At 38.0% G+C, this 19,377-nt stretch overlaps 1 pseudogene; it reads right to left on the bottom strand.

The window, feature by feature from the left end:
• LOC117702295 (transcription intermediary factor 1-alpha-like) overlaps positions 1–15,057 on the bottom strand; it is a 57,988-nt pseudogene extending 42,931 nt beyond the window's left edge.
• Positions 15,058–19,377: the final 4,320 nt, after the last annotated feature.

Here is a 19,377-nt window from a genome sequence, read left to right as displayed (position 1 = left end):
TATCTGGATGTGTATTGTGTCTTCTCCTCAGGAAACGGTACATCCAAGTTTAGTAACACCCAGTATCTGTGTTTTCCAAAACCTCCACCTATATGACTAAAGAATTAGAGCCTAGGGAGGCATCTCAAATATTAACGAACTTAAAAATAGCAATTAAGTACATAACCTAGTGTTTAAAAACTTACATTACTGGTAAAGCTGTCTTTTTCTCAAGCTTGAAAAAAATTTAAATTAGAAAACACCATTTGATTATAAATATATACCAGATAAATGAGCTATTATTGTTACACATTTTCATTTTACTAGTAAAAAAAACTGCTTCACAACCCAGAGTTTCTGAAAAAGCCTTACTAACCATGTGTTCATAATCAAAAAGCTTACCAGATACTCCACAGTAGGTTAAGAAAAGGTAACCTAGAAATGTATACATCTACTACACGTCAAAAATGTATAGTATCATAAATGTACTTACCTATTTTGAATCTGATTTCCAGTATACTTTATATATTTTGTTTTTTCCATCAGTTTGGTGATTAGAGTATCTATGATCACTTTTTGATTCTGAAAAGCTTCCTCTATAAATTGGTATCTGAAGAAATAATAAGCAAATAACTTCATACAAATATCTGTACAAAGAAAGTTCAAAAGTTAAAAAACAAAACAAAAAATAATATAAGAGAGAGGCTGTGGGGGCTAGAGAGATGGTCCTGGTTAAGACAGCTTTCAGAGGCTGCCCTTAACCATCTGTATCTCCAATTCCAGGGGATCAGATGCTCTAGTCTAGTCTCTTGGAGTACCTGAATCCATACGCACATACATACAAAGACACACACATAAATAGGTGATTCTAAAGAAAGAGAAATAATAGAAAAGGTATAAAAAATGACCTTGGAAAATATAGAATGTGAGCTGGCAAGATGGCCGCAATGGGTAAAGATGCTTATTGTCAAGTCTAATTTTGATTCCTGGGACCCTTATGGCAGGAGAGAGTCCCCACAACGTCCTCTGACCTCTGCACATAATGTAGGCATGCAAGTACATACATGGGCTCAGAAAGTCTTAAAAAGGCAGGTATTCTCATTTGCTCAAATTTGTTATGGTGTTGAAAACCAGTACTAAACACTAAAAATGTTACAAAGTAAAAGTTTATTTTATGGCTGAGCCAAACTCCCAGTCTCCTTGGAAGTAGGAGAGAGAAGTGGCCCTGACCAAAAGCAGGGGAGCCTTTTATAGCTGGGCTCTGACCTTTGACTACAAAGTCAAGTTTTTGCACTTCATAATTTAGTTAGCTACTTATGCTTACAGGAAAAGTTGTGGTTTTATGACCAATCAGTTCTACGAACATACCATGAAACAATGGAAACAATTTGCAATGTGCAAATGACAAGATTATAGAGGAAGAACAAGTTAAAAAACAAAACAAGTTGACCTTTAAGCTTGATATATGATTAGAGAAAAACACCATAGGGAATAATATAGAAATAAATCAAATTGTAACACTGTTTAACTAGGAAAAGGAAGAAAAATGGAGTCAGCTGGTCATTAACAAAATTATTATTCAACAAAAAGTCTTTAGATACTCTTTTATTTCAAGAGTGTATTAACCAACACTCATTACACAGATGTAGCAAAAAGAGGTCAAAGATTTAAAGTAAATTTGTTAATAGGTTAACTATTTTGGGGCTTCAGAACCATAGAAGTTTGCTGAGGATAAACACTCTCAAGATCAGAAACAGTAAGAAGCTTTGTTGTATAACAAGCCACAGAATTATTCTTTTGGATAAATGGGGTAAGGCATTTGATATTGTACCTTTTGATTAAAGCCTGGGGTGACCTAAAATAAGACACAGCATTTAGCAGTTGTTATCAACCAGGAAGTCAAGAATTCTATACCCAAGGAACATATTCTTAATGTTAAATGGAGCTGAAAAGTGGGTGTGGTGGTACATTCCTTTAAATTCAGTGCCAGGGAGGCTGGCAGGTACATCTCTATGAGTTCAAAGTCAGCCTGGTCTATGTAGTGAGTTACAGGATAGCTAAAACTATATAATAAGGACCTTATCTCAAAAATAAAAATAAAAATAAAAAACCAGCAAAGGTGAAAAATATTTCACCTGGGGGCCTCTATCTCTGATATAGCCTAAGTAAGAATAACTAAAATCACAGGCAGAAGCAAAGTTAAAAGAGTTTTGGTGTCTAGAAGATGCATATATGCCATACACAAAGGTTGTCTTCTAATAAGGTTCATGCCTGATCCAGGAAGAAGATAAGTACAATATGAGGATAGGTTATAACATCTAGTGTAGTCAGGGCCAGTGAGATGGTTCAGCAGACAAAAGCACTTACTATGCAAACCTCACAGCTTGGGTTTGACTCCTAAACACACACCCAAAGACAGACACATATGGGAACACACTAACAATAAACTTAATTTTTAAAAAGCCAGTCACAACTGGTGGCACACAACTAAGATGGACCTCTGAGTCTGAGACCGACCTGGTTTACATAGTTCCAGAGCAGACAAGACAACATAGTGAGACCATACGTAAACAACAGCAACAATAAAATCAAACTTACAAACCCACCCAAAACAAGGTCTCCTCTGTGAAGCCTGGGTAACTGCTCCTGCCTGTCTAGCCAGCCATTTTATGTTGTTACTACTGTTACAAGGAAACTTTCCCTTGTCCAAATTGATTGCATATTCTGTTATGTTCTGTGCTTTGGTGTTCTTGGAAACAAATCACAATAGAAGTCAGTTAGAACTGCTTTGCACAGTTAGCCACAGTAAACTTGGAACGGAACCAACCATCCAGCAGTGCTTCCTGGAGCTGTGTATGAGCGTTTATGGTTTTATGCCTTTATAATCTGCCCCTGGGATGGACCGCAACATAAGAGAGACACCTGTACTAATACAAGAAAGCTATTTGGGATGAGACTTCCATTTTGAGTAGGGGTCAAATAAAGTTTAAGTTCCCAAGACCTCCCTGGGAACAGACATCCTACTTGGCAGATAGACATGTGTATGTGGGTGACTGACACCCTGCTTGGCACGTTAAGACATAAATGTAAGGCAAGGCAAATCCCCTGCCCCAGTTGAATACCCCAACCAATGGGGGCAGGATAAGTGTACTACAAAGACATGTTCTTAAGGAAGTCTCCAATCCCTAAATCCTGATTGGTAGAATAACTCGGCGCAGATGTTTATGGATTTTAGACTTAAAAGCTCTGCAGGATCCTGGCTTGGAGTTGAAATCAGCTCCCAAGTCTGGTTTGTAGCCCTGAGCAATCAGTCCTAGCGCAAATGATCAATAAACTATCTCTGTCTGACTGATATTGGTGTTCATGTGGTTTGTGGGGCGTCTCCTGGATTACAACATCCTCATTTTTTGACACTAGCAACTAATATCTTGTTATTTTAAAAAACGGCATTATAATAAATTGACTCTCAATGTGGACTAATTTTGGCCCATAGTATATTTGGTAATGTCTTAAATATTTTAAAATTGTCTTTAGCTGTCATTTATGAGGGCAGAGGAATACAGGGTATAACTAGTATTCAAATAGGACACTGCTAAACAACATACAATGCATAGCATTCTTTCAATGTACTGTCCAGACCAAAATATAAACAAACAAACAAACAAACAAACAAAAAACCAAGACCCAAACCAAAACAAAAAAACCCTGAAATTGAGAAACACCTGTGTAAGCCAGGATACCTCTGGCCAACCAAAACACATACAAATTGCCATTTAGCTGAAGTAGTCGCAGTCTGTAAACCACATAAAAGGTATGTTGCAGATCTGAAGGCAGCAAAGATGCTGGTACCTGTGCTCTTTGTGTTCTAGCAGCTGGCAGTCTCGACATGTCAGTTTATCACATGTTTCACAGTAAAGTTTCAAACTGCTCTTTTTTGTGGAACGGACAAAACACTGGTCGCTGACTGGTTACACCAACTGCCTCTGCAAAAACAGAAAGCAGAAAGAAAATTACTATAATTGAATAATAAATCATTAGTGGTCCATCTCTACTCAATTTCACTGATATAAAAAAGAACTACCTTTCTTTCATCTATGCACTTAATTACAACTACTGCATTACAGATTTTGAAATATTAAATATTTTCAAGGCTGGTAGCTAAGGCATCTGCCTCCAAGCCTGATGAACTAAGTTCAATCCTCAGGACCAACATGGTGGAAGGAGAACCAACTGCCACAAGATGTCTCCTGCTGGGTCAGGATGACAGCAAAGGGGTGGAGTGACATAGCTCTAGTCCTGGAGCCAGCAGGACATGGGTCTCTTTGTACTGATGGCTGCTGAGTCATAGGCTTGTTTGCATGATAATGTACATAATTTACTTCATGTTCCTCCTTTGAGGAATGTTTCTTTGCCAAGGTTAACAAGCTCTAAGATAATCAGAAACAGCATGATTCTGGGAAGTGAGGAAGTGTCTGGTGATCCTCAGTAAAAAATGATGATGCTATGACTGGCAGGACAGCCCTTAAGGCTGTTGGAAAAATTCTGAAAACATGAGTTCAAGAATACATAAGTCAGTGTAAGAGCTGTTCTTTACAGGATTTCCCAACTATTCAAAATATAAGCATGCAATATGAATTGTATGAGGGGTTTCACAGACCTGAAAGAACAGAGGGAGTTACACTAATAAGTCAGCATAGTCAGAAAGATATTAAAGGAGACATGATTTGATCAATAGAGGAAAAACCCTGGATCATGAAAGAGAAAAGAATAGTTACAAAACAGGACTCAGATAGATGATTATACATTATTGAGGGTAAAATGGTGGTCTCCTCCACAGAAGCCATTAAAAGCTAATTGGATCCAGATATTATACTCTCTAAGATGTACACTCCAAATAGAGGTTGGGGACAGATAAAAAGTCTAGTATCAAGAAAAAAGATGATGGCTTAATGATATTTCTACTTTCTAGGATCGCATTAATACGTTCCAATAATAAGAGGAGTTACTGAGATGAAAAAGAAAAAATCCAAAGATTAAAATAATATATTGTGGTAGCTAAGAATTATAAAAATGAGCTACAATACTGCTTGCATTGGCACAAACAAGAGCTCACTAAATAGAAAAAATTATAAAAAATATTATGCGTCAAGCTAATTTTCTCACATAAAATAGCCTCTATTACTAGTCTTGGCAACCACAAGTGCTGTGGACTTGCATAGGACTTGTGATGTTAAAAAATGTACTTGCTGTCTGGTTCATTTGCCTTGAATGTGGTCCGTATTTTAGTTTCTGAGAGTCAAGGGGCTAAGGTCATAAAATGCCTGATTGGTGGAATGATCAAAAGGGAACCTGGGATAAAGATTAAACTGATATGCAATTGCTAAGGAAGTGGCTTTATAAGACTGGGCTTTGTTCTGCAAGAGAGAGCTATCTAGAGCAGATCACAAAGCTATCAGCTTGCATCATTACTGATTCTGAGTCATTCTTCTGCTGCACCCATTCACCCTTTCCTCAGGTCTCTCTCTCAAGCTGAGGCTGGATCTTGGCAATCTACCACAAGGTACCCACATATATAATACATACACAGAATAAATAAAATTGTAAAAAAGAAAAAGTCTCAGAAAAACACCTCTCAAGCATTTCTTAAGAAAAAATGGATAGGATTTTTTAATTTAATTAAGGAGTAATTTAAACAGACATGTAGTGGCAAAAAAAGAGAGAGATTTATATAATTAAAAAGTCTTCAGATAGTCCCTATGAGTATAAACTAACTGAATATTTTCTATCCCAAATATGAGACAGGAGGATCAAAATATGTGGACTAAGACTGGAAAGGTCGTTCAGCAATGAAAAGTACTTGCTGATCTTCCAAGTACCTCAGTTCTATCCTAGCACCCACAGGCAGTACACAATCCTCTCTGACTCCAGTTCCACAGATTGATGTCCTCTAAATGGTCTGCCCATGTATCAGGCTCTAATGTGGTGGTACACAGACATACATCATGCAAAACATCTCTATATACATAACAAAATAATTTTCTTAAAAAGTTGTGGACTGTCCTGGGCTGGTTCCATAAACTGGCTCTCATGAATAGTGTCATAGTTGAATATGTATGTCTGTTATATACTGACATACTTCTTATGAGAGAGCTGTAATTTTCATTCCCCTCAGTTCTAGGAATTAAACCTAGAGCTTTATATAAGCTAAGCAAATATTTTCACACTGAGTACATACAACCCCAGCTATGTTTAGTTTTGTGAGGAGACTGAACAAAATTATACTCCCATCAATACTGAAAGTGTTCTTTTTTCCCTTTGTCCTTGTCAGATCTTTTTTTTTTTTTTTTAATTATAGCCACTCTGACTGCAATGAGATCATTTTCTTATATATTTTCTGTTGACTTGTACTTCTTTTATTGACTAGATTATATGAGGAGAGGATTTTGATGTCTAATTTGTTTGTTCATATATTCTAAACTATGTGTGCTCACGTGTGTTTAGGTACATAAATGTACAGTGCATGTGTACACATGTGAGCATAGGTGTATAGATAAACCTCAGGTGTCATTTCTTAGAAGCCACCCAACTGTTTTTGAGATGGTAGTCTCTCACTAGAACCTAGAGCTGTCTCACAAGTGAAGCTGCTTGGGTCAATAAGCCTCAGGAATTGGCAAATGTCTGTGTTCCCATTCCCTGATGCTCCATCACTCACCCAGACTACAAGAAAGAGTCATCATGGTAGGCTTTTTTAATGTGGATATTAGTGACTAAACTCAGGTCCTTATGCTTATAAAGCAAGTACTTTACTAAATCCCATGTGTCAATATTTTGTTAATATTTTTTTGGCCTATTTTGTCCTCTTGAGAGGCTGGAGAGATACCTCAGCAGTCAAGATCACTTACTACTCTTACAAAGGACCTCACTCAGTTAGGTTCCCAGCACCCACATCAGGTGGTTCAAAATTGCCCATTGCTCTAGTTCCATTTCACACATTTTCTTCTGACCTCTGTAGGTACTGCATGGGTGAGGAACATGCAGGCATGAAAGCAGGCACTTACACATTCACAATTTTAAAAAGTGTGTGTGTGTATAAAATTGTTATTGTTATTATTATCATCATCATCATCAATCATCATTATCATTATTAAGATAATGTTTGTTGCTGGGAAATGGTGATGGTGCACGTTAATCCCCACACTTAGGAGACAGGGGTAGGCAGATATCTTGAGTTCAAGACCAGCCTGGTGTACAGAGTGAGTTCCGGAGAGCCAGGGATACAGAGAAACTGTCTCAAACAAAGCCAAACAACAAAAAAGATGAGACTTGTTTATTATTTGCGATACTAGGAATTGAACCCAAAGACGTGTCAGGCATTCTATCACTGAACTACATTCTCAGCTCTAAAAATGAATCTTTGTTTAGACTTCTTTCTTCAAAAAAAATGCATAAACCTACATTTTCAGGTCTAAATGTAGAGTTTATGACTTCTAATCTTTTTTTTTTTTTTTAAAGCTGTTTTCCCCCATAATAGGTAAAGTTTACTAAATTTAAATACTAGAGACAACTAAAATATTTATATGATTTTAAATTTTTAAAAAAACCTTAGAAGTAACCAGAAAGGAAAACTGAGTTAATAGAATTATCTTACTATAAGTTAATCAAAAGTTGACAATAAAAAGTAGTAAAAAAAGCAAAGAACTGGGAAAATTTCCTTCTTTCCTTTAAAGAATTCTTGTAGGTGCTAGGGGACAGCCTTGTTGGTAGAGTGTTTGCTTTGCAGACATGAAACCCTGGGTTCAATCCCTAATGCCTCAGAAATGCTAGCACAGGCCACAACCCCACCCAGCACCCGAGAGGTGAAGGCAAAAGGATCAGAAGCCTGGAGATAGATGATTCTTCACTATAATCAACTCTTGAGTTCATAATAACCACACTATGCAGCAATTTACATTGAATAGTATATCAGTCATTCATAGAACTACCAATGTAGAGTGAGTAAAAACAAAAGCCCAAACTCTTCAAGAGCAGAACATCTTAAAACCAACTGAAAGTGATAAACTATAATTCAACACTTTAAACCCTTACCTAAACCACATCAAGCATATAGTACACCTGTACTAGTAATTTAAAAAACCAAAAACCAAACCAAACCCAAAACTTTGTCGTTTTTTTTGAGAGAGGTCTCTCTAAATGATGCAGCTCTGGCTGTCACAGAACTTGCTACATACATAGGACAGGCTGGCCTCAAACTCCCAGAGATCCACCAGCCTCTGCTTCTTGAGTGCTAGGATTAAAGGTGTGCATCACCACACTCTAGTAATAGAAACTGAAAATAAAATTAAGGTAACTGAAAAGAAACAAGATTGATGGACTAAAAGATAATGATAAGTAACTGGGTAAATATATTCAAAAGACTATTTCTATAGACAAAAATAAAACCAAACTAACCCTGTAAGATAAAAAGAAAATGGTAAAAATTTATAAAACTCACAATGAAAAAAGAAAAATACAGAAAATTTTGGTAGTTGTTATAGTTTGGATGTGAAACCTTCCCCCCCAACCCCACCCCCTCGACAAAAGCTCCCGTGTGGAAGGTTTGGTCCTCAGCTATTGAGCTAGTCACTAAGGTGACCGGATTTTGAATGGCTGTAACCTAGACAACGGGACTGATCCACTCTGCCTCTTCCTCCCAATTCCTGGGGCTATAGGCACGTGCAACAAACGATAAGCCAGAGCCCATTGCTTCATTTTAACCACCCATCCATAACCACATGGACAATTTTTGTTATTACTATTCTATTTCTATAATTACCAATCCACCAATTCCACTTTAATCATTCACATTTACTTAATTTAATATAATGGCTATATTACTAATCCCTTTATCAGTTCTAGCCAAAAGTCACCCTATTAATCAATACTTTGTACCTCCATTAGCCAGTTAAAATCCAAAAACAGTTCAACATGTCTTTATATGACTTTCCTATGTTCCATTTCTATAATACCTGACCAGCTAACCCAACCACATACATATCCAATTTTCTATACTGATATCCAGAATGCCAAGACCCTATGGAGAAAGTTTCATGGTCTACACTTCAAATGAAACACTGATGCTACCAAGCAACTCCCCCATCTCTATAGCTAGAGCTCTTCCAACTGGAGTTACTTGGCCTCCAACTTAAATCCCCGATCTGAGGTTGGGACTCTTTGTAAGTATTCCAGCAGAATTTGGTAGCCCAACTCTCATTACTTACTTGCTTATATTCTTTATTAGATACTCCTGTAGTACAAGAATCAACTCACATTCTCATTTCTAGTACTTAAATTGACTCAAGGACAAATAGGAGAAAAGCAAATCTTAAGGAAAAAAAAAACAAACTTTTAAAACGTTATGTTAAATGGGGCTGGAGAGCTGGCTCATTAGTTACGAACATGTGTGATGGACCAGCCTGTTCAATCTTCAGGATGGAAGTCATTTTGTTATAAGGTCAGAACAAGTTCATTTCTGTTTGCTGCAAAATTCAAGTTGACTGTGCTTTACCCTGTTTCTGGAACATGACAACACCCTATGGAGTCCAACTCTGATAAGTTAAGATGTCCTGTCAAATAATTTTGAAATGTTCAGCCAAATTCTGAATATAACCAGAATTCCTCTAGAAATCCCCAACCCTTGAAAAGCCCCTAGTCTTGCAGGGTTTCCCTGGGCTACATACACCTTATCTCCTCCTGTACTCTATGTGGGTTTTCTCAAACTCCACTTTAGGGAGGTAGGACCTGTCTAGATTGCATAATTCGGCCAAAGAATTTAGGTAATGGTCTTCACTCTTACTCAGTGAGATTTACAAAAGCAAAGTTTTATTTCATTTTGTTTTCCTTCTGATTACATCAAATTGAATTTACAGAAGCAGAAAAGTTGGGAATATAAATTAAAGCAAGACTCAATATATAATTCATATAATACTTCTAAGTACAATTTCAAATAGAATGTTGACTTGATTCAAAAGGTATACTCTAAAGTACATGTACTATTTATAGCTGTATCAAAATAAGTCAGTATAGTAAATGTAAAATTACAGTTGCAGAGAGAGAAAAAGAGAAGTGTGGAAAAACCTGATTCATTACCTGGAGATACTTCTTCTTTCTGCCTGACTGTGTGGTCTTTTGTGAACTTCACCCTCTGGTGAGCTCTAATACATGTCTTGCAGAGCCATTCAACACACTCTACACAAAACCCATTAGCTTCTGCATTGTCTTCACAGCTCGTACACACCTAACAATAAAAGAGTCTGGTCACATACACTGTTGGAAAAATTAAAAAGAATGAAACACTAACCAAATAGACTATCAGCTTTCTTATATTATCCTAAGTTAAAACTGATACTATGAATTAAACTATATGCATATTAAGATGAATATATTATCCATAAGAATTGTCTTTTTAGACAAGGTCTCGCTACGTAGCCCTGGCTGATCTGGGACTCAGTATTTAGACCAGGCTGGACTTGAACTCCTAAGACACCTGTTTCTGCTTTTAGGACAAAAGGTGTGCAACACTAGAGTGGACAAAGGATTACTTAAGCACATTTTTCTCCTTAGATTGACATACTAGATATTACAGGCACTAGGCAAATGATCTATGTAGAAATCATTTCAAGTGGTTTAAGAGACGGCTCCAGCTTCAGGGTTGGCTTCTAGCTCCCACATGATTACTTACAACCACCTCTAACTCCAGTTTAGGTCTGACATCTTCTTCTGGCTTCTGTGAGTACCAGGAATATACGTGGTGTACATATATACATGCATACAAATATTCATACATACAAAATAAAAATAAATAATAAAATAAAATGAATTAAATCTTAAAAAAGAAAACAATTGGAGAGATGGCTCAGCAGTCATGAGCACTTGTTGCTCTCATATAGAACGCTGGCATTCAGGTCCTCACACTCAAATGGCAGCTGATGACCATCTGTAACCCCAATGATAGTGAATCCAATGCTCTCGTCTGGCCTCTGAAGTCACCAGGAATGCTTGTGGTATAAATGCATGCATATATGTGGCGAAAACACTTACAAATAAAGCAAAAAAAAAAAAATAGAAAATTAATTTTAAGTACATTTTTCTCCCTAATTCAGTATATTAGTCATTCCCAGTACTAGGCTAGGTACTGAGCACACAATGATAAGGACAAGTACACATTAAGTCTTTGTCCTTATACTGTTTACAATCCTCTTAGATAGAAGGACAGTGAAAATTCAAGTTGTTCTACTAGTTAGCTAAATGGTTAATAGCTGGATGGTTTTTGTTGACTTGAAAAAAATCTAGAGAAATCTCAAAACATTATTTTAAGTCCTTTATTTTATTTTTATATGTATGGGTATTTTGCCTGTAAGGATGTCTATGTAGTACATGTGTGCAAGTGTCTGTGGAGTTCAGAAGACAGTATCTGACCCTTGGGAACTAGAGTCACAAATGGTTGTGAGCCACCATAGACGCTGGAAACTGAACTCAAGTCTTCTGGAAGAGCTTAACCACTAAGCCATCTCTCTAGCCTGGGAAGAAAATGCCTCCATAAGATTAAGCTATTGAGGGTTTGAAGAGATATTTTAGTGGCTGGGAATGCTGGCTGCTCTTGCCCCGGGGTTCAGTTTATGGCACCCATGTGGCAATTTAGGGTTGTCTGTAGTTCTGGAGGATCCAGGGCCCTCTTGTGGCCGGAGTGGGCGCTGCATGCACATGATAAATGGACATGCATGCAAGCTAGGAGCCCATACACATAAAATAGAACATAAAAGAAAAGAAAAAAAAAAAAAAAGAAAGAAGAAAAGGGACTGGCATGTAGAGAAGTCTTCGGGTGTTAAGGAGGACCCCACTCACTATGGGCAGTGAAATCTCTGGGTAGGTGGCTTTGGGTTACATAAGCAGGCTGAGCAACCATGCAGCATTCCTTCATGGCCTCTGCTTTAGTTCTTGCCTCCAGGATCCAACCTTGAGTTTCTGCTATGACTTCCTTTGATAATGAACTGTGATGTGAAATTTCAAGCTGAAATAAACCTTTTCCTTCCCAAGTTACTCTGGGTGTTTCACCTAGAAATCCTAACTACAACGATGGTCTTAAACAGGATACAGAACTCACTATTAAAATGAAGGTAATGATATAAATTTTAAAGATATATTTATTTATGTATTTTATGTGTATGGGTACTTTGCATGTATGCCTGCACACCAGAGAATGGCATCGGATAGGTTGAGTTACCATGTGGTGCTGGGAATTGAATACAGAACCTTCAGAACAGCAGTAAGTGTTCTTAACCACTGAGATAGCTCTTCAGCCCCAAGAATACATATTTATTGAGTTCTTCTTAAGATTAAGTAGGAAAGGCACATTATTGCAATGATCACTTCTATTAAGAAGAGCCAATAAAAGAAATGTACAAAAAGTCAGTGCTTATGAATGGAGACACAGAAGCAAGCTTTTCCTAAAAAGATTTCCTCAGCACCAAGCTATGAAAGCTACTAGATAGAAATCATTTAGTCAGAGAATAGCACCAAAAAACAAACAAACAAACAAACAAACAAACAAACAAAAAACCACGCAAGAGCTTGGCTGCTTTAAAGAACTGAAAGCAAGCAAGCAGCACTTTCCTACAGGAATCAAGGGGAGGACTGGAAGAGAAGGAGTTGGTTGGTGGCAAGACAGGCAAGGGTCAGCTCAAGTAAGGCCACATGATAATGTCGCACTTTGTCTGAAGAGAAAGATTAAGAAAGGCATGGGCAGACTTATATTCTTAAAGCACTATTACTGCAATGCAAAGAACAGATTAGAGAAGTGGAAAGCATTCCTACATGAGGTTAATTGTATGGGGGTTAGCAGAAGTGAGGAAGGGAACAGAATGGAAACTTACAAAGCTTACAAGCACGCCTGGAGAGTGCACTGAGTACGGGAGGTGAAGTATCTCGTAGACGTATATAGCTGGGGAATGGTGAAGACAGTGGCAATACTGTCTTGGCAGTTGGAAACAAACAAACAAAAAATCATATAACTTAGAAGCTGCCAAATTTCCAAATATCTGGTATTTCCAGGAACAACAACAACAACAAAAATCTGCCTTTCTTAGGGCTTATCATCTTCACCTTTTCTCACACTGCTGGTATCTGCCAATCCTCTTTGCTTTCCCAATGCCACTCAGAATCCCATCTGCCGTTTCTCTCTCTTCCTGTGATTCTGTAGGTTTATGCTATATCTAGGGATATCCTTAAATTCAACTATCATATCTATAGGATGCCACTTAAATTTCTAATCTTCCACTGAAGGCTACAAAAAAGAGCAAAGAATAGGCACTGCTCCAGATCTTGGTAAATGAGACAAAATATAAGATGCAAGATATGGTAATACCTGTCATCCCGGGAGAGAAGCAAGAGGACTGTGAGTTCAAGGCCTGCACCCTGGGCTTCACTGGAAGAGCCTATTGCAAAATAGCAGCAGCAACAACAACAACAACAAAAACAAAAAAACAAAAACAAAGAAAGCAGCAATGCAGGAAATAAGTGCCACGGAGAGGCCTAGAGAAGCAGCCGATCATGCTGTAGTCTCCACAGTCAGTTTCTGGATTATCACCCAAAGCAAAGACCATGAGCCCAGGGTCTCCTACACAATACATACTACACTTGAGGTAAACTCACAGCCAATCCCATTACTTAAAGCTGCCTTCACAAGGAGATAGTTTATCCCCTGAAGCAAGCCCAGTGTGGCCTTTGGGGAGTAGTGTGGACACTGTTAAAACAACCCAATTTTAATTAGTATTAACTAAGTTCTTTTATAAGTAACTTGAGTCCTAAACTCCACTGGAACCAACAAGTTGAAAATGAAAGAAGTGGGGAGAAAGCACAGAAACAACTCAGTAGACAAAATTAACAGCTGTTTTCTAACTAGACTTAGTTTTTTCCCAGATCTTGTTATAAAGAAAAGAAACTGTCTATGAGATAATGAACCAAAAGTCATAGGTACACAAATTTACTATTCTTAACACATGCAAGAGAATTCACCTTAGCAGGGCCATTCCATGATAGAAAACCACAGATTCTCCCTAGGGATAAAGTCTCTACATTTAGGCTTAAAGGAGTGAAAAAGAAAAGATATTGTTGTGTATCTAAATTCAGCACCTTGGACAATGCTACTAAGCAAAGCTTTCAGAGCAACACCATGAACATAACTTTCTTAAATGTATAAAGTCCTGGGGATGAGAGGCAGCTCAGAATGTAGGGCTCTTTTCTACCTGACAACACAAGGCTAATGACCTAAGATTGATGCCCAGAGGACACAGAAAAATGGAAGGAGAAAACCAACTTCACCAAGTTGTCTTCTGTTTTTATCGTAGCCAACAAATATGTAGATACATGTACACACTAAAAATATTGTTAAAATGTAGAAATCTTATTGATCAAAAATATAATGTAAGTCATTTGAGCGATTATACAGTTTACAAAAGGAGGCTGGGGCTGGAGAGATGGCTCACTGGCTAAAGACACACTTGTAGCTCTTGCAGAGGAACTGGGTTAGGTTCCCAACACCCTCAAGGTATTCACTATTGTCTTTACCTCCAGTTACAGGGGCTATGATGCCCTCTTTAGGCCTCCACAAGCATTGCACACACATAGTATACTTACCAGAATGCAGGCAAAGCACCAATATACATAAAGATAAATCTTTTTTAAAAGGAGTCTAAAGTAACAATTTCAACACCTAGTAACTCAGTACAAAGAAATACTAAATATAGCATAATGTTTCTTTCTATCATACAGATATATAATGATAAAGTCAGAGGCTTCTACATTGGCACCGTTTTATGCCTAAGCTCAACTATTCACTATCAGTCATCATTGTTCTGAAGTTTGGCTATTTATATAAATTCCTTCAGCTTCATCATGAGCGGTGAAGGCTTGAATTTACACTTACCTGATTAGACTTTTCTACTGTACTACTGGGAACCTCAGTGGTGTCCTTCACAAAAAAGTTGTCTATGATGTGTCTCTCAGCACACTCTTGGCTGCAAACTGGGCATCGAATGACTCCAACTGAGAAAGACAAAATGGAATTTGAAGTTTAACATACTGAGGACTCTAAATCTCATTTACACTGTAATTAGTTGGGGGCTTTTGTTTCTGATTTTTTAAAGTTCATATCCCTCTTTCTAAATTCATAAGGAATCTATGTATGCACGTGTCATGTATTCTATATCTATAGCATAATAAGATGCATATAAATATGCATTTTATACATATTAAATATACTAAATGTTGTACACGCCCTTTTAAGTTACATGCCCAATGGCTTTTGTTCTTACTGATCAGTAATCTCTCTATCACTGTTTTTCAAACCTAAGTAGTTTTGTGTTCTTTGTGTATTTGAGATTAGGTCTTGATAGGTCACCATGCACCAATGTCCCATGATTTCTACAGAACAAGGAACTCTGGATCTCCAGGCCTACAGAATCAGAATTTCTGGAGGAATTACAATCATCTCTCTTTAAAGGCTCCTCAAGCTATTAAGAAGTATTATTTTTTGTTTTTCTTGAATAGTTGCAAACTTTTTCTACCGGGAAAAGTTCTTTCTCAGCCATTAAACAATACATACAGAGCACTGATCTATCTTATAACGGAAACTTCAACAAGGCTCACAGACGCTCGTGGTTGGAACGTGAATGTCCTCTGCAGGCTTAGCTGGCTGCACTATTTGGGGGCTTTGGAAACTGCAGGAGGGAAGAGCTAGTTAAAGGAAACAGGTCAGTGGAGATATGCTTTGAAAATCATATTTGGCCCCCAGTCCCTCTACTACTTCCTGTCTACATGAAGAAAATAGTTTCCTCTAAATGCTCCCTGTGTTATCATGGGCCCAGAATCAACAGAGCAAAGGACATCTAAAACCAGGAGCCTAAATAAATGCTTCTTCCCCTTTAAACTGTTTCTATCTGGTATTTTGTCATAGCAATGAGGAAAGTGACTGATACAAATGTATTTTTTAAAGTGAAATACATTAAAAACAACACAAAGACGTCCATAGGTCAATTTTATCTGTGTACATTCAAATAATAAAAATTTAAACACACACACACACGTTTAAAAATTCATCTGAGATCTCACATATGTGGTGATCTAAATCTGATCCTCAACAGTAAAGCAAATAGAAATTTTAAGTTGTTTTGTTTTGTTGTTTTACCACTTGGACTACATTCCACACAAGAGCCAATGATTATTCAACAAAAGCTCTAATACCAGGCATGAGAATTCCTTTTCCAGTTATTGGTCAGAGGCATCCAAGAGATTCCCCAAACAGTATGTTACTGGTGTTGCCCTTGGTTGCCTTACAGAAACTGAAGGTCACCCCTTACTGCTGAAGACACTGTGCACTTCAGACACAAGACCTGGAAGAACTGAGCTGCAGCTGACTGGAAAGCCTCACACTGAGAGCTTGTTTTCCTAACACTAGCAGGTGCTATGCAAGCTTCTGAGGGCAAGAAGGCACCAGGCGTCTTACCCAGCTGTAACCCCTATAAACCATGATAACCTTAAGAGTGCAATAGTGGCACACATACTGGTGATAACCAAGCTTTCCAACTGAACTAAAATCTACTCAACAGGAGGAAAATCGTGCCAGGTACTAGAAACTTCGCCAAGTGCCTAGGGTTAGGTGAGGCCATGGACTGTAGAGGAGAACCCACCACCATCACTTTACCAAACTAGCACAATTTCAAACTACACTCTATTTATCCAAACACCCCAGATAAATGTAGCTCTTACCCCTCATCCAAGAAACCTCTCAACAACAGCTGGGAGACCACTACAGAAACCCATAACTGGTTAAAAAAATTCAGAGAAAAAAGTGATCATGGGGTGCCCAGCCAAGACTCAGGGGAGAGGGGTAGAAAGACTGTGTGAGCTAAGGACCTGCACATTTGCTCTGAGAATGGCCCTGCTAGAAATGACAGCACACAGCAACATGACTGTCTCAACAAGACCTACAGACAGTCTCTAGGAGTGACAAGCAGTAGCACTGCCTTAACAGACAGGCTAATAGAGAAGCAGGTGGCACAGCAGTTAAGGAATGCTAAGGGAGGAGAAACAGTTTTCCCCTGCGGAGGAAACCCCTCAGGTTATCTAATTCCAAGTGGTCAGTTCTGAAATCATATACACATACAAGTAACAAACACTAAATGGATTGAGCAGGTTTATTTATATATCTATGGCATAATATATACTAAAGAAAAAAAGAGGCCATGATTTTAAGAGGGAGTACGGTGGGGGGGGGGGGGGATACATGGGAGAGATTGGAGGAAAGAAAGGGAAGGAGAAAATGATATAAATTTAAATTAAAACTATTTTATAATACAAATTATTAAGTACTTAATAAATTTTACAAGATAAGAGTGATCAATGCTAAGAAAAATGTATTCTAAAACAAAAACTCTAAATGATGAAGAAAACATGTCAATACAGCTAAACATTCAAGGTTGTTTCTAATTCTTACTAGCATTTTTGATGGCAGAATATGTCTATTAAGTAATGACACTTAACCACTAAGCCATAGGTAAATACTATGGTATTTTTGTAAGAAATCAGCAAAAGCAAAACTGAATATGCATACCAGAAACATGTATATAATGAATATGGAACTAGAAACCAGCAGGAAAACAGATGAACTCTTCAAGTTGCTGGGGTGGCTACTAATTACCATTCAGGAAAGAGGGGATGATTAAATTCCTACTTTACCTGATGCCCCCCCCCCCAAATTAGATCAAAATTTTTAAAATTGGCCAGACATGCAAATGCATTCCTTTTATCCTAGTAGACAAAGGCAGGTGGATCTCTGAAAAACCACCTGATCTACATACAAAGTAACTTCCAGAACAGACACCCTGTCTTAAAGCAAAATATCAACTTTAGAATCTGGCTGGAGAGACAGCTCAGTGGCCAGATGTGCTCATCACCAGTGACAGCCAGAGTTTTATCTGTGGGATGAACACAGGAGTGGAAAGAACTGACTTCTGTAGGTTCTGACTTCTATATGCACATGTGGCATAAGCACCTCCACCCCCACAGATAAAAGTGTTATCAAAAATACCTGCCACAGTTGGATAGCTAGTGGCCCCAAGGTACCGATGTTAAAAGCTAGATGTCTAAAGTACAACAACCAAGTGGTGAGACTGCATGATAGGGCCTAGTGATGTAGGAGTCATGAGGGGTGTGTCTGGTCAGGTCACAGAGTCATGAGGGTGTTCCTAGTGAGGTCATAGAGTCATGAGGAATGTGTTCAGTGAGGTCACAGAGTCATGAGGGGTGTGTCTTCAGAGGAAGTTTTATGATCCTGACTGCTTTCTCCTGGTTCCTACTTGCTGATGAAACAGATGAGTGAATTTTGTTCTGCTACATATTCCCATCATGATGATGTCATACACAGGTGCAAGGCAAAAGGACAACCCAGCATGAATTGAAATCTATAAAACTGCGGGCCAAATATATGTGTATACTTCCCGCATCCTCCTCCCTCAGCCCCCTGTGTGCCATTACACAAAACAAATATTTTTCTCTTTGTAAATCTCTGGTAGTTTGAATTTTTTTTTGTTTTGCTTTGTTTGTTTAATAATAAGGGAAACCTAACAGTACACTCTCATAATAACAGAAAATTATTTGTGAACTCAAAAGAAAGAAAGATTTTCAGGCAACAAATAAAGACCAAGATCAAAATAAAAAAATCCAACTTTGTTTGCAGAAATACAAATTGTTGGGTGTGGTGGCAGTAGCCTTTAATTCCAGTTGCAGGCAGGCAGATCTGTATGAGTTTGAGGCCAGCCTGATTTACACAGTTAGTTCTAGCCAGAACTACATAGGGAGACCCAGTCTCAAAAAAAAAGAAAAAAGAAAAAAAGAAGAAAAAAAAATACAGGTAATTAAAAAATTGTTCTGCTGAAACTAAGAAGAGAAGCCCTTAAGTACACATGATTACTATTTAACATTAGCCCACACTTAGGCAGTTAAAGGTTGTTATGGAGGTGCTCAGGCCCTATCACAGCCCTCCAAGACTGCAAGGTAGTTAATGGTTGCTTCCGTTGTGTGCTAAGATGTTTTCTTCAGTAGTGCAGTCATTGCAGGTGGCCCATGATCCTGTAAGTCACACAGTTAACCTCTGGTTCACTGTGCTGTAGTTGAGTCTGCTCCATCATGCTTTACCTGAGGTGACATGTTTGTTTTATCTTTTTTTTTTTTTTTTTCATTTTGGTTTTTGAGACAGGATCTTTCTATGTTCTAAAACTAGACATGTAGACCTAGCTGGCTTCAACTCACAGAAATCCTCCTGCATCTTCCTCCCAGAGTGTTATGATTAAAGGCAAATGCCACCAT

This window comes from Arvicanthis niloticus, unplaced genomic scaffold (genome assembly GCF_011762505.2).
Source record: "Arvicanthis niloticus isolate mArvNil1 unplaced genomic scaffold, mArvNil1.pat.X pat_scaffold_662_arrow_ctg1, whole genome shotgun sequence".
In the NCBI taxonomy this organism is placed as follows: domain Eukaryota; kingdom Metazoa; phylum Chordata; class Mammalia; order Rodentia; family Muridae; genus Arvicanthis; species Arvicanthis niloticus.
This window is presented reverse-complemented; position numbering and strand designations above follow the sequence as displayed.